General features: G+C 32.3%; 1 pseudogene; it reads left to right on the top strand.

Annotated features, from left to right (window-relative positions):
• The first annotated feature begins 9208 nt into the window (after nucleotides 1-9208).
• Nucleotides 9209-9327, top strand: LOC120586520 (uncharacterized; annotated as a pseudogene).
• Nucleotides 9328-16485: the final 7158 nt, after the last annotated feature.

Below are 16485 nucleotides of genomic sequence, written 5' to 3'. Positions count from 1 at the left end.
AATAGAAAAAATGCTTATGCAAGGAACTTTTCTCTAGGTCACTTCACATTATGACTGTATTGTTATCTAGACAAGGGCCATTTCACTGTAAGAAATAAAATCTCTACTCTCACTCTATAATTGTCCCCAGTGACCAGTTGCTCCTGCGGTGTCCTTCACACGTAAGCCTTAGTACCGGCAATCTGGTCACTTCTTGGGAGCCTATAATGCCCCCAGGACAGAATAAGAAGCCTGGCACTATTCCAGTTCACATAATTGCACTCTTCTGACTTAACAATCCCTTATATTTTCAATTAAATGTAACACTTCAGTCTATCAAATCCCTATGTGCCAGAATAGGCTTGCTATGTTCAGATTTCTTCTTCACCTTCATGACAGGCAAAATTTGCAAAGTCTGTGAATTTACAGCCTTAAAGATGCTATATAAATGCAAACCATAATCACATTCTATCACAGATCTGACTTTGACTATCTATGAAGACCCTCAATGCTTCTCCCATAATGTTGGTAGTTTGCCAGGGATGGCATTTATGCCTTGTCCAAAATTTTGTTGTCAAATGACCTTTCTTGTTTAATGGAAAAGATTTAAAAATTTGTACCAAAGAAACAGAATATAGATGGATTGGTGGTAATAGGAAGTGAATGATGAAAGCACATCAGAAAATACTGAAAGAGGCCATAAAGCCCCATAAAGGCCACCTGCTTTCTAAGTGATTAAACCAGACAAGAAAAATCAGACTAGCTCTTTGGTGAATTTACTCTTATATGTTTAAATTCAAAGGAAATAACTGTGGATTGAACATAAAAATCTCAGCAATAGATTTCTAGTTTCAAAGACTAACATAACAGCATTTAATCGTATGTCTACATTTATAAAGATATCTTATACATCATTTTGAACATTACACCTTAAAATGCATAGCAACCCCTTTTGTTCAAGTTAATTTTCCCAACAACCTTTTGTAGTGGCATGAGGGTCATCACTGACTATAATGGCTAACAGTGATTTTGCTCTCTTTGTAGTGTCTTCACAATACCTAGTCTGTAACCAAATAAGTAGAATGCAAATATACCACTTTATTTTGTTCTTTATGTCATGTCTGAAGATCTTCTTCTGGTTAAATTATAAAGTCCTTAAGATTTATATCTATATTTTATTATGTCTAATGGAATTAAGGGCACGGTGTACACATTATATGAATGCTTACAGATGAAAAATATCTGGCCCTGAGAGTTAACTGATTTGAGTCATCATAGCTAGATAATGGGAATATAAAATCAAATTGTAAGTTTTCTGACTCAGTGTACAGTCAGCATTTCTACTCATTGCAGAATTATTCTCTAGAGAGAGATTTGCCCTGAGCATCCTCAGCTGCCCTTTGGCCTACCTTTCTGAATGGGATACGCCATGAAGTAGAGCATGTTATTTCAACCCAGCTTTACTGATCTGATAATGAAGCAGATTTTTTTTGTAAATTTATTAATATACGAATCCATGATATCAGGAAGGGTTTTTTCCAAATGGCTAGAAAACCACTCAAATCCAGGTATGGAACAAAGTATATTTAGGTATCAGGCAGAATGGAATCAGTGGCACTGCAGCCACCAGTTGCATCTGAGTGCTGACCATTTACAGCACTTTAGTCTCTGGGACAATTACTAGATTGCAAGCAACATATCCTCTGTGCACAGAACAGTGCCTGGCAAAGAGCAGGTGGTGAATACATGTTTAGTGATCTCAACTGCGTTGTTTTGTAGAATCATAAACTTTCTAATATGTTTATGTATTCATTTAAGGAGATGTAATGGGAAAATAATAGAGTATATAGAAGCTTGAGTAGTCTCCACTGAAGGAGACCATAGAATACTATAATTTCAGAGAAAAATCTGATTTGGGGGGCAGTATAGACCATGAAAAATCTACTTGGAAAGAACTTCAGAATGGGGAAAGTGAGTTTACAAAGGGCTCATCTTTCTGAGAATACATGACGATGCAGCAGACTAGATAGGAAAGTAACTTTTAGGTACAGAACACTAAACCAAGCATTTCAAATGTCTGACTTTGTATAGTCCTTGAAGCAAGCTCATGAAGCAAGTTTTGCTATCTCTTCTATAAAGCTATGAAGTATATTTCATAAAAACAAAGCAAAACAAAAAACCCATAATTCACAAATAGGTCTTTCTTACTTCAAAACTCTTGACTTACTATTTACTGTGCTGGTAATGAAAAATAGGGCAATATAAAGATAAGAGTACAGGAGAATGTTGTCAAATGAAGGAGCTTAAAGTACAATTTACAAGGGAGATAACCGAGATGGAATGCCTTGCCAGATTAAGTACCTTTAAAGGTTCAAATAGCTCAGCTTAAAGTTCCAGATGTGGTAGGGCTAAAACTCTGAAATATTTGTCCAAGGATTCCTATTAATGTAGGAAGTTGCTTTGGCCTTCTTGAATACACTCCTCCCTCGTTAGATGGCAATGGGGAACAACTAACTTAAGGAAGTCCAAAGTGGGTAGTAGGTACTTGGGGTGCTAGGAAGCTTTAGGTTTCACATGTTGTATTGTGAGAAGCTTAGAAAGACTCAGACTCTGAAGATTCTTCTTCAGCGATACAGAAAAGGATGCAGAGCTTTGGCTGTAATTCACAAGTCAGTGGTTTTAACCCTAGCTATGTTTTAACCCTTGAATCACCTGTAGACTTAAAAATAAATGCTGCTCTCTGGATATCGGTCTCAAAGATTCTGATTGTAACTTACCTACGGTCTACTACTACTTGTCTAAAACTCAATTTTTTTCCTTTTTTTGGTTTTGTTGTTTTTAATTCCCCTGGTAATTACTCTCTGAAGCTAAGTTTAAGAACAACTGACAACCATTTCTCTCATCATGAAAAGAGGAGGTGAACTCATATCGTAGAGATAGAAAAAGCATACATACAGTTATTGAAGTTAAAATCTTAAACTGTTTATTTTGAATAGACTCAAACTACAGTATAAACCAAGAAAGCTAGAAGAGACAATTCTACATTGAAAAGAAGCACATGAAAATAAGCATCACAATTTTAAAAAGGAAAAAGATCTATATGACATGTCTGATAAAAATTCTAATTTGGGTCAAAAAGATAAGCAGTTTGTTAACCTGTAAAGTCTAGAAGAATTAGACAAAGGTAAAATTAAAGGTGCATAAACAAAGGAAGAAAATCTACTCTTCTAAAATATCACTTTTGGGGGGGTTATTTGTGCGTGTGTTTTGATTTGGAAAATTTTAATCTTTTTATTAAGTATTATGATAGAAATGGAACAAGTAGTTGAAGGAGTATTTAGTACTAAAAGACAGAGAGAGGTAGTTAGCAACTGGCTTGCTATAAGCAAATTTTCAAAACATACATATTTTTACTGTACATCGAAGAAGCCTAAAATTTTCAAAACATGCTTATTTTTACTGTACATCCTAGAAGCTTAAAATTCCTTATTGTTAAGAACACATAGAAGGCACATTCTAGCCATTCTACCTTTAAATGCTTTGGCAATGTCAGTATGTTTTGTTTTGTTTTTTTCTTGTAAGGCAAAATAATTAGATTTTATGTTCCGCTAAGATTATCACAGTTTACCTATTTGGTTTTGGTGGTTCTATTTTGGGAAATCACCAGAGCACAAGAAATATGGAGGCTTTAGTAATAAGTACTTATATTTGCAATTTATATTAAATTCAGTACAGCCCTGGAGATTAATATGCTCTGCTTGATAAGAGAAAGCTTAACCAAGATACATGCAGACACTTGGCTTTGTTCACTGTGAGAAGCTCTACTAACCAAGCATTTGCCAGCTTTATTAATTCTTCCTGACTGTTGGGTATTCCTGTTGTTTATTTGTTTGTTACCATTAGCAGACTTCTTTTATAAATTCTCTCAATGTTGCCATATGTTGTCTACCATCCGTCAGGAGTGGTCTGGAGCAGTCAGCAGAGGAAATTGAATTACAGCAGAATTAAGGAAGAATGTAACTATTTCTTTCTTACTGAAATACAATTTGTTCTTTTCAGCTGGCCATATGGAATTAGAAAATTGCTCAATGAAATAATTGTAGTACCTTCCAAATGGACAGAGTTTCAGTGCTAACTTTTTATAGAAGTTAGAGAATAAAATATCTCATAGCTCACAGGCTAACATTATACCAGTTGTGTTGAGTGAGTTTCCTTATATTTTAATCCCACGTTGTAAATAATCTATACGTATTTCCTTTTTAAGTATTTTTGAGTAAAATTTTAGATAAGTAGATTTTTTCATTGTTGTTTTAATAAGAAAACAGCACACTCTACCACAAAAGAAATCTATTGAAAGTGCTTCAGTAACATCCATGATTACATAAGGGATTTTTTAATACTAAAATTATTCAGATAGTGTTTGAAAATAGATAGGTTACAAGGTAGAAATAATCATAAAATCAAAAACAAACCCCATGTCTGTCTGAATATATAATGTGTTTCTACTATGAAGATACTTTCATTGTTTGAATTTTAAAATCTAGATATCTAGAGAAAAGGCATTGTAGAAAAAGACAGCAGATGTTAGTTCTTAATCTGCTCTAAACTTGGTGTATTTTATTAGCCAAGTTACATAATCCATCACCTCAATTTCTTTCTCCAACTAGTCAATATTTACTCTATGCCTAATAAGGCCAGCACTTAATAAAGTTATCAGGTGCTCTGAGGGGAAAATGTGTTTGATAAACATCAACGAGGAAAGTATGGAGAGAGAGGAACAGTCAAATAAAATGGAGAAGAACAAGACATAACAAGTACACAAAACTGGGCTTTTACTCTGAATAAGGAGAAAAGACAGTGCACCAATATAAAAAAGGGATGACTTGATTTTTAAGGTGTATCACTGGTTGTAATGTAGAAAATAATGGCAAAGGAGGAATAAAGCAACAGAGGCATGGGAACTAGTTAGGCTGTATTTCAATTGCATAGGAGAAATTATGATAGCTTGGTCTAGAGTAGGAGCAGAGAAGAAAGGTGAATTTAGGGTATAATTTTCAAGGTAGAACCATCAGAATGTGCTAATGAATTGGGTGGGTTGTAAGGAAAAGAGGAGAGTTGAGAATACTTTCCATGCTTTTGGTCTCAGGAGCTAGATGTGTTGAATAACTATTTGTGAAATAAACGGAGAGAAAGGAAGTTTGGGAGCAATATCAAGACTTTGGTTTCAAACATGTCAATTATGAGATGTTTATTATACATCCAAATAAATCTCTTGGATAGTAAGCTTTATGTAAGCCTGGAACTTAGAGAATAGTCTGGCTTTAAGATATAAATTTGGGAGTCATTAGTATGTAGATAGAATTTACAGCCGTGAAATGGGATGATATAATTTAGAGAGTGAGTATAGAGCATTCTAAGGATAAAAGGTTAGGGAGGAGAGATTAAGGCCAGCAAAGGGGGCCCAGTAAGAACAGATGGTGGAGTGGGAGAAGAGCCTATAGAATAATGCTTTACAGACCAAATTCTGACAATTAGATGAGTACCATGGGGGCAGGGATTAGATTCGACTAGACTGGATTAGATTCGTTGTGGCAATTCTGAAGTTATCTGTCACTTGGCAAAAGCTGTTTCAGTGGAATGGTAAACACAAAAGTCTAACTGAACTAAATCTAAAGGAAAATGAGAGGAGAGGAATACAGAAGAAAGTGTAGATTACCCTTTGAGGAATTTATCTCCATAGAGAAAGCAGAGAAATGAGAGCAAATGATGGAGAGGGTTGTGGGCTGATAAAAAGGTAACTGGGTTACTCTTTTCTTAAAGTGTGGAAGTTATTTCAGGATATTTGTATGCTGTTAAAAAAAAAAAAGGAACTGTTCAATCAAGAGAAAGATGGAGGAATTATTAGAGCGATGTCCTTGAGTAGATGAGAATAGATGACTCCTACACTGGTGTAGTCATAGATCATTATGAATAGCAGACATCATTCTTTCAAAGTAATATAATAGAAAGACAGTGTATATTAACTCAGATTCTTGAAGGTAGATAGATATGGTGATAAAGGCTCGACAAAGTTCCCTTCTAATTGTTTCTACTTTTCTCAATAATCTAGAAAATAAGGCCATTAACTGGCAATGAAGATACGATAATAAGTAGGAGGAATGAAGAGAAAGGAAAAAGTTGAAATGGTCATCTAAGATCATAACACTCAAAGTGTAGGATTTATAGACCTGGAAAGCAGAAGCTATCAGAGAAATACCTCTCTACATATGCATAGGGGCCATCTTGAATTTTTCATCTAATAGCAAACTGTACATATGTAAAGTGAAATTCCACAATGCTGAGTGAATAGCAACTTTCAGGGAAAGAACTATCTTAGTAGAGTTGTAAGCTGAATAATTAGTAGAACACACAAATAGCCAATGAATCTTGAAACTCTCACTAGCCAGTATGAAGAAACCTTGCTGAATGCAAGATGGCTGCATTTGAACCCACAAGAAGGCCATATCTTAGTTGTGGGGCTAAATTAGCTCAAGTGTAAAGGATATAATACACCACCCTTTAACAGCCTTAAAAAAAATGTTAAAAAGATCTAACTTGCCTGCAAACAACTTAATTAAATGCAATAACAAAATTGAAGACTTTAAAGGAAAACAACTACATTCTCAGCAATGTAAAGTACACAATAGCCATAGACCAATAAAAATAACAGATATGCAAAAAACAGTAAAACATGACCTGTAATCATCATGGAAAAAAAAAGAAACCACAGAGAAATCCAGAAATGACAGAGATGATGAATGAAGGCAAAGAGGAAGCAAGACCTAAATAACAAATGAGGGAAATAGAGAACGAAGACTAAGATGGTAGATTTGAACCCCAAAATATCAATCATTACATTAAAAGTAAGTAAATACACTAATTAAAAGGTAGATCTCATCGGATTGGATAAAGGCAAAACAGAACTATTTGCTGTCTAAAAACAGATACACAATAAATAAAAAGATAAAGGGGAGTTAAAAGTGTCAAAAGTAAAATAATAGAAAAGGATATATCATGAGAACACTAAATTAAAGAAATATGAGTGGTGAGATAAGCATCAGACACTAGACTTTAGACAAGGAATGATACCAGGCATAAAGAGAGACCTTTCATAGATAAGAGGACCAATTCATGCAGAAGATATTGCAATCTTAAATGTTAAAAATGTAGGAAGCAAAAACTGACAAAACTGACAATAGAAATAGACTAATCTTCGATTGTAGTCAGAGATGTTAACACTCTCTCAGCAGCTAACACTTAAAGAACAAGAAGACAAAATTAAGTAAGGAGAGAGAAAACACGAACTACACCATCAACCAATTGGACCTAATTGATATTTACGAAACACCCACCCACTGTAGTGGATGACATAATGTCCCTTCAAAATTCATATCCACCTGGGACCTCGGAATGTGAACTTATTTGGAATAAGAGTCTTTGCAGATTATAGTAGGGCTCTTCAGATGAGACTATTCTTGTTAGCGTGGGCCCTAAATCCAATGATACTGTCCTGACAAAGACTGAAAAGGAGAAGACACAGAAGATGTTGATGTAAAAACAGAGTCATATAGTGAAAAGATGTTTTATAAATCAGGGAATATCAAGGTTTTTTGGCAACCACCAAAAAGTAGGAGAGGAGCATGAAACGGATTCTCTCTCAGAGCCTCCAGAAGGAACAAAACCCACAAACATGTGATTTCAGACTTCTGTCCTTCTGAATGGTGAGAGAATGAATTTCTGTTGCTTTAGGTTACCCAGTTTATGATAGTTTATTCAACAGCCCTAAGAAAAGAATACACTCAGCCAATGACGGCACAATACACATTCTTTCCAAATGAATATGTACCTTTCACCAAAATTGAAACATCTTGATAATTCAAAAGTATTAAGATCAAATATAGACTTCAATAAAATTAATAGAAATCAGCTACAAAAACATATTTCGAAATTTTATAAATGTTTTGAAATTAAACAAAAAACTCCTAAATAAATCATCAATCAAGTTAGAAATCACAAGGCAAATTAGAAAATACCTTGAACTGAGTGAAAACAAAAACACAACATAACAAAATCTATGGAGGCAGATACAACAGTAATTAAAGTTATGTTTTGTTTTAAATCCTTCCATCATAAAATAAGAAAGATCTAAAATCAATGATTTAAGAATCCATTATAAGAAGCTAGAAGTATATGAGAAAATTAAATCAAAATAAGTAAAGAAGGAGAAATAAATAAAAACAGAAATTAATGAAATAGAATACACAAAGAAAAAATATAGGTAAAATATCAATTAAATCAAAATGTAGTTCTCTGAAAAGAATGAAAACATTTGTATACCTCCAGTTAGAATCATCAAGAAAAAAAAGACATGAATTACCAATATCAAGAACAGAAGGAGAGATTCACATATCCTTCAGACATTACCAGAATAATAAGGGAATATTACAAACAATATCACAAAATTCAACAATATCCATAAAACTGTCAACCACTTGCAAGACACAAATTACCAAAACTGAATCAAAATAAAACAAAATCTAAATGGCTTTTTAATTTACCAATGAAACTGATTTTGCAATGATAAACTGTGTACAAAGAAAACCCGACATGCATGAATTTTGTAAAACATTGTTAGAAAGAAGTAATATAAGTCACACATGAATTCTTACATCAATATGGATATGGACACAGTATAGTCCAATCACAATATGGAATACTATTCAGCAATAAAAACAAACTACTAATCATGCAAAAAAATGAAAATGTCTAAAAGTATTCTGCTGAATGAAAGAAGCCAGATCCAAAGAGAATATACTATATGATTTTATATATGAAAGTCTAGAATTGAGACAGAAGAAATAGAACTTGATAATTTGCAATTCACCTTAAATTTTAAAATACTGTGAACTGATGATGGAAGTTATATGAATTTTCCATCTATTTACATTTTTTTATTTCTTGCAAGACTCTACTTCTTTACTTTAAAAAATTTCTACTATTCATATTATGCCATTCCATTCCCAATTAGTGACTGTCTTTTTTCTCTCTCTTTCTATGTAAATTCCTAACTATACAAACTGACCTGTTTTTAATAAATGAAATCATTGTCACATATATGGGTATCAAATGATGAAAATTTTGGATTTAAGAAACAAATCGATAACTCAGCTTAATTAAACATAAACTTGGACTCTATGGCCATGCCACTCTGAACAAGCCCAATCCTGTCTGACCTTGGAAGCTAAGCAGGGTTGGGCCTGGTTAGTACTTGGATGGGAGACCACCTAGGAAGACCAGGTGCTGTAGGTGTAAAAAATAAAAAAAAAAAATTTAAATAATTAAGGGATTATAAACTGACAAAGTCCTTGCAATCTGTGAGGTCAACCAAGGGTTATCTCGCCTAAAAAAATTTTTTTAATTAAAAATAAAATAAACATAAACTTAGATTTTAATTCCATATATCTTTATTCTGTGAATATATCTATGTATGTATGATAGAGATAGACTTTATTTTTAAAGAATTATGTAAAGCTTTTTCCATACATATTATTTTTCTGCCCATGTGCAATTACTCTCATATGTCATATTTGCTTACGTGATACCCGCCCCACATTTGAGAAAATTAGATATGATTTCTGTATTGTAATAAAATGAGCCATTTTTCCTTTGGCATTTGTTTCTAATAGCAGATAAGTAAGACTAGATAGGGATATTTGAACTCTATTTAAGTTTGTTTAATGAACAGACATATAAAAGCGTGTAACTATTTTTCACAAATTTTCAACAGGTCTTAGGGTTGAAAGGAAAAGTTGGCATGACGTTCCAAGCTATTTAGATCTCTTATAGAATGCAGAAGAAATTAGAAGACTTTCTTATCTAATCTAAAGATGAGTTCAAACACTGTTCACGTATTCATTCCTACATCTAGAAAGGCTAAAATTTTCTTCCATTTTTCACATTTCCACTCATTTTTCATATTGATTGTCTTCAGACCAAGAATTAAAAGTTACGGAATTTCACCTGTACACACACTTTTAAATGACGTATCCAAGTTTTACTGAGATTTGGAAAGTACTGTAAAGGTTTATTTTGTGTTCAGGACAAAGATTGACTTCTTTCTTTTTACAAACTATTTTGTTACCTCAATCTTTCCATGAAACAAGAGGCAGAAAATCCCTTCAGAAAGTCATAGCTTTGCAGCGATACAGAATTACAAGCCAAACAAGCAGGCCTTAGGAAAAATAAAAGTTAATAAAAAGTGACCTTGTTTGCATGCACATTCTATCAAACAATACTCCTCTAGGTTTGATGGCTTAGAGAGAAAATGATTTTTTCCTTTAAATCCTGACTGGATGGTCTTGCTACTCTCTTTCCTAATCTCATCATGTTAAAATAAAGTATGTTCTGTCAGTGGGATCCTGGGCAAACACAGTATTTATACTAAATGACAGAAGTATCTAAGATTCCTCTCACATATGAAAATCTGTTTAACATCATAATAAAGGATGGCTTAAAATTTGGCAGACCCTGACCTCTACAATAGATAATATAGAGACAATAGTCCAGGAAAACAATGATCATTACTCTTCAGGATTCACAAGTAGGAAGATAAGTGATCAGCATTAATGGTGAATAATAGAAGCCTTTCCAAAAATGATAGGACGAAATAAAATAAATGAGTATATTTATGATTATTTCAGCATTGAAAAATATTCATATGCACTATTAAGCATGCAAAAAATAAATACAAAGAACCAAATTTTCTGAGAATCAGGCTATATTTAAGAATTCTTATTTGGAATCAATGTTGATACATTCATCTGTCTATCTTGAGTAAAAGATCAATGTTAATAATTAATTTAGTAGACTTCAGACAATACATTTACTTTGCATGAATGATAGCTATTAAATTCCGTGTTTTTTATAGAAACTTCAATTACCTTCTTTTGAACTTAAAAAAATATATATTATCAATGACTGACTTCAATACATAGGAAAATAGCATAAGAGATTTAAATTTATATCCATACATAATGCATATTTAAGTGTGTATTGTACATATTGTCTATTCGCAAGGAAATAGCTTCCCCAAAATGAACAGTATACATTTTATTTATCTATTCTCTATTCATTTTATTATCAGTTTGGTGAATAGATTTCTAAAAAGAATCACTGTGATTTCAATTAATCATGTCTTCTTTATACATTACCAACATTTGAGTACTTGCTCTATAGAAAGCAGAGACTGTGGATAAAATGATAATTAGGAATATATCTGCTTTCAAACATCATAATATAATGAGCTTTACTAAATTTAAATACTGGAAACATGGAATAATTTCAATCTCTATAAGGTGAAGATATTAAGACTTCTTATGTCTCCAAAGTTGTCTGAGAATTGATCAATATTTAATCTATTTGCTAAATGTTATTTTAAGTTTGATTTATTATTCTTATTAAGGTAATACAGGCACATAATTTAAAATCCTATGGGCTTAAAGGCCAGTGGTTTCCTTCTTTATGCTCACCCTCTCCTATTCTCATTTAAGGGACCTCTGTTAACTGTTTACATGTTTTTATTTTTCTGATGGCTATTTCCTAATTTCTAATATGCTGATACAGCCCTGTCTTGATGTTCCATTGTTATAAGTACTTTATAAAATAAAAATTTTAGCAAATGTATATTTTCTGTCATTTTACAATGTTAATGATAAAATTTATATTCTTCTACACAATCATAACTAAATCTTTTCTTTGTTCATTAGTTGCTTTTAAATGTTACAAACAAAATAAACCAGAATATGCATTATTATGAATATATAAATATTGATCAATGTAGTGGCAAAGTTGTGTGCTATGATTATTTTTTTTCCGTGAACAATTTTTTAGTATTTTGTATTTCTGTTCATCATATACATATACATTCAGCAAATTAAATAGCTTAGTTATACTATATTATACATAGATTATTTTTAATATTTGCTTTATTCAAAAATAGTATGTCAAATTTTGCTCAGATCAATAAGATTTTTTTTTCTTTGTTTATTTCTGTTCTCTTAATCATCTCTGCCTGCACCAGAGCTGGTTTCCTGTTTGTTTATCTTGGTCTTTTATTCTTTTCTTCTTCAAATATTTCATAATTTTTTTCCTTCTATCCATATTTAAAATGAGGAATTGAAAGACTGCTTGTATCGTTCAGTACCTGAGTGGATGTTGGTGACTGGCAGGAAGGTTTAAGAACAGGTATTAGTCAGCTAATCCCAAATAGAATACGGAAGGCTGTAATCAGCAGCACAGATACCTTCACTAGCTGAAGTGTTGTGTCATAGTTGCTTATCTTTTGCTGTGAGAAACATTATCTTTTTTAATATGTGTTTTAAATTAATATTTGCCAGTGACTATGTAAATATCTGGCTTCTGTTTTTTCATACGCAGTGTTCAGAGAGTCAACTATTTTGTGACGGTATCGCCAATCAGCACTCTGTTTCCCACCTAAGTTCTTACTGCTGCCCTCCAGTATCCATCTGAATCAGGAGCTCATTTTGCTGAGACCCCCCATATGCCAGCAGCTCTTCCTCTGCTCCATTTCCTCCATCATTCTTCTTCCACAGGCCTGTTGTTCTACTGTTACACTTTAAAGCCTCCTTTCTTCTAATTGTAATGTGGTTTTGGGAAGGAGGAACTATAAATGTTTGTTCTGCCAGTGACCACTTGAGTGATCCAGAAAAAGGCATATAATTTCTCTGGGCTTCTAATGCTAACATTTTCCTCACTATGTACCTCAGAATATAATTCCATTCAGTATTAATAGAGACTTTTACGATTACGTAATAGATGCTGCATAATATACTCCCACTAGCAATTTACACACACTTTAGTATAATTGAATTTGGAAAAATCCAGCAAAGAAACTTACTTAACATTTTGTAACCTGGCATTACTCACCATGGAGATCTATAGTTAATGAAGAACCTATCTTAGACAGTTAATGGTCTTTATTAATTTTATACCTAAAAATTCTGTAAAATCTTATGAAATAAATGTTTATGTGACAAAAATCTTGGAAGAGCAAGTGGAAAATCTTCACAGCATATTTCATATTTGATCAATGGTTTAGAAATTCTTGTAAAAATAACTGCAAAATAATTGACTAACAACGGTACTAAAAAGGAAAGACATCATGAACAGATTCTACTTTTTGTTGACATTTGTAAACCATTAAGACATTTTCTTACAAATATAGTAAAAGTTTAGGCCCTGTTAAACATCCACTGCGTGAATCTGTACCGACTATAAGAAAATATTAAAAGAGATGACCTACTTGCTCTGATGCTTATAGAAATGTGAGGCAATCAAAACACTCCAAAAACATTGTATAAGTAGTTTAAATAATACTAGAATACTGATTTTTTGGTGTTTTCAAGTTATAATATAATATGACTGTGACTTCTAAAAATATCATGTATTCTGCTATGAAATTCAATCCTAGGCCATTTAAAAGCTGAAATCAGAATTTTGAATAAAGGCTAGCCAACTATAGCTGGGAAACGGAGTTGATTCTAGATTTCTTTCCTTATTTCAGCATGGTCTCTATACAGATTCTAACTTCCAATTGAGGTCAATATTGTCTGCCTTCTTCTGTAAGTCTTCCCCAGCTTATCCATATTGACAAAGATCTCACTCTTCTGAAATCTTACAATATCTGTAACTTTCGCTCCACGATTCTGTACTTGATAATAGTGCTTTCATATTGTTTTATTAAAATTCATTGGTTGAATGTGCATTTTGCTATCATCCCTGTGATTTCTTAAAAGCATATATCTCTGATCTTATTCAGCATCTACGAAACGATGGACACATTATGATCACCCAAGATCTTTGTTGATTGATTTGAGTGTAAAATGGGAATCAAGATAGCTGTCGTTAAGACAAAATATTAATAATATAAAATAAAACCTGAATTTAATTATGGAACTTTAAAGAATATAGAAATTGATCAGTAAACTTGACCTGTTTTCTTAAATAATCCAATGAATATGTGATAAAAGCTCACAGTTTTCTACTCAATAAATTGCATAAGTACATTTATACCCTAACTGAGCATATATTTTGGCAGCATCACAGAACATTGAAACAAATGCCCACTTTATAACCCATGCCTACTCTAATGAATAAAAACAAATAAAATATAAATTCTTCATAGTATTTCATATATAAATAAAGCCAGTAATTACCTAAAAAAACCAAAATGTAAAGAAATGTAACATTGTCATAAATAGAATACATATTAATGCTTCAAGAATTTGCTTTTGTTACTTAGTTCTCAAATACCATATAAATATATACTGGTACTTTCAGCTCATTGGCATATGAAGTTGACATTATTCTATATAGTATCTTTCAGTACAGTTATGTTTAGCCCATACTTGTTTGTGTAACTGAAAATATCTCTCTTAAATCAAAAAACTAATGAAGGCAATTCAAATACAATGGGGATGCTACAAAGTTTAACCAAATATATCAATTGTTATGTACTAGATACTGAACTAGATACTGTGTAGGATTAAAATATAATAAAAATATCTTGCTCTTGTCCTCAAAGATAATTAGAATAAAATAAATAAAAAGTATTCTATTAATTTTAACTTACAGGTACCTTTAGCATAAAAATAATAGAAGACTGCCAGGGAGAATGATCATTCTAGAATGCCTTCTAAGAAAGTAATAAACTGGATACACTAAGCTTTGAAAAAGAATGAAGAACCTGTAATATATTTTCCAAAATACTTTTTTCATTTATTCAGCAAATACATAATACATGCCTACTAAGAGCCAGAAATAATTTTAATAGTAGCAAATCTTCAACTTTTAAGATCAGATATACTTTCCAAAATCACGAGATAAGTTTAGGTAATACTATGTTTGATCTAAAAGTACATAGGAATTAAAAGTATAAAAAATAGAGTTTTGATTATAGAGTTATTTATAAAATAACTGCAAACAAAATTTTAAAATGTGTTACAATATTTGCAACAATTTTTAGAATAAAAAGAAGAATGTTTTAAGAAAGAATTTAGATTGGAAAAATACGTTCTTAGATGAAAAATAATTCTTTTTCGTAAATTATAGCCACACCAAAGATCAACAGGCTGAAAGTAGTATGAAATGAGGGCTAAAATAAGCAAAAGTCAAGACTGAAAATGTCACAGTTCATTTAGACATGTCTTGTTTCTTTTTCCTTATTGATTAAAATAATTATCAATATTCTGTACCTCATACATCTAGTATGAAGCTTAAGGAGATCAGACTTATTAAGTTATTTATGTTTTGAAGATAAACTTGCTCAGCTCAGTAAGTATAAAATATATATGCAGCCAAGAATTAATTAGCTTGATTACTGTTTTCTAAAATGTATTCCTAAGAATCCTAATCCAAAGAAATGTTCTTACAGTCAAAATAAATTTCAAGCCATGGACTCAGATGTACAAGGAATGCAATTTTCTATACTTTTAAATAAACATAATTTCTCATTTGAGTCTCCATGCCAGCTGATTATAGAAATACAATTTCAATCATTCAAGGCTTCTTCTGAGGTGTCCCTTTTCTTCTCTACTGTTAGGTGATTATGCATGCAGGTTACGCCACACCGTCTCATTATTTCCTGTTCAGGACTGCTGGCTCTCAGTGCTAGCTCTCAGTCATGTAACGTTCTTCTGCTGAGTTTCATGGAGCTAGGACAGAGTTTTCTCTTTGCTTTTATTTCTCAGCTCTTGATGTTTCCCCTATGACACTTTCTCCTCACTATCCAATTCAACAACAACAAAAAAAAATTTCAGTGAGTTTCCAAAGAGGATACATAAAATTCCAAAACGCTTTTCAAGCTGGCATTCTTTAAACTTATTACAGCACACTAATCCTCTTCAAACCACTCTGCCTCCCCCGCCCCCCCACCACACACACACACATATAAGCAGTCATCAGAACCTGGAACACAGCTTGGGAAACACCTGTATCGTTATTGAAATAATTTGGTAGCAGTAAAAGTGTTATTAAACATTTTAACGCTTTAAAAATAAGGGAGAAAACTGTATTACAGTAAAAACAAAGTTACCAAATTTTTCTGACATGCAATAATATCTATTTTAAAATTCTGTTCAATATTATTTTATAGATGTTTTCGAAAGAAATATTTAAAATAGGTACTCAGGGAACAGAATAGGACATTTTATTCTAAATCCAAATTATATAATTTTAAAATGGTTTCCTTGTTTTGGAGAAATATCTACAGTCTTCACCATAAATCTGACACCATTAATAGGTAATGAATGTCCTTTGCAACATTCCCTAGAGAAAGAGCAGTTTGCCTGCCATGTAATGTCATGTTTTGAAGTTTCATTAGGCTTATATAAAGCCTAACTAGTTAGATCTCAAAAGTCTAAGACCTTTTCAAGATTTGCCCTTTTTCGA

Source organism: Pteropus medius, unplaced genomic scaffold, assembly GCF_902729225.1.
Source record: "Pteropus medius unplaced genomic scaffold, Ma_sr-lr_union100, whole genome shotgun sequence".
Taxonomy (NCBI): Eukaryota; Metazoa; Chordata; class Mammalia; order Chiroptera; family Pteropodidae; genus Pteropus; species Pteropus medius.
This window is presented reverse-complemented; position numbering and strand designations above follow the sequence as displayed.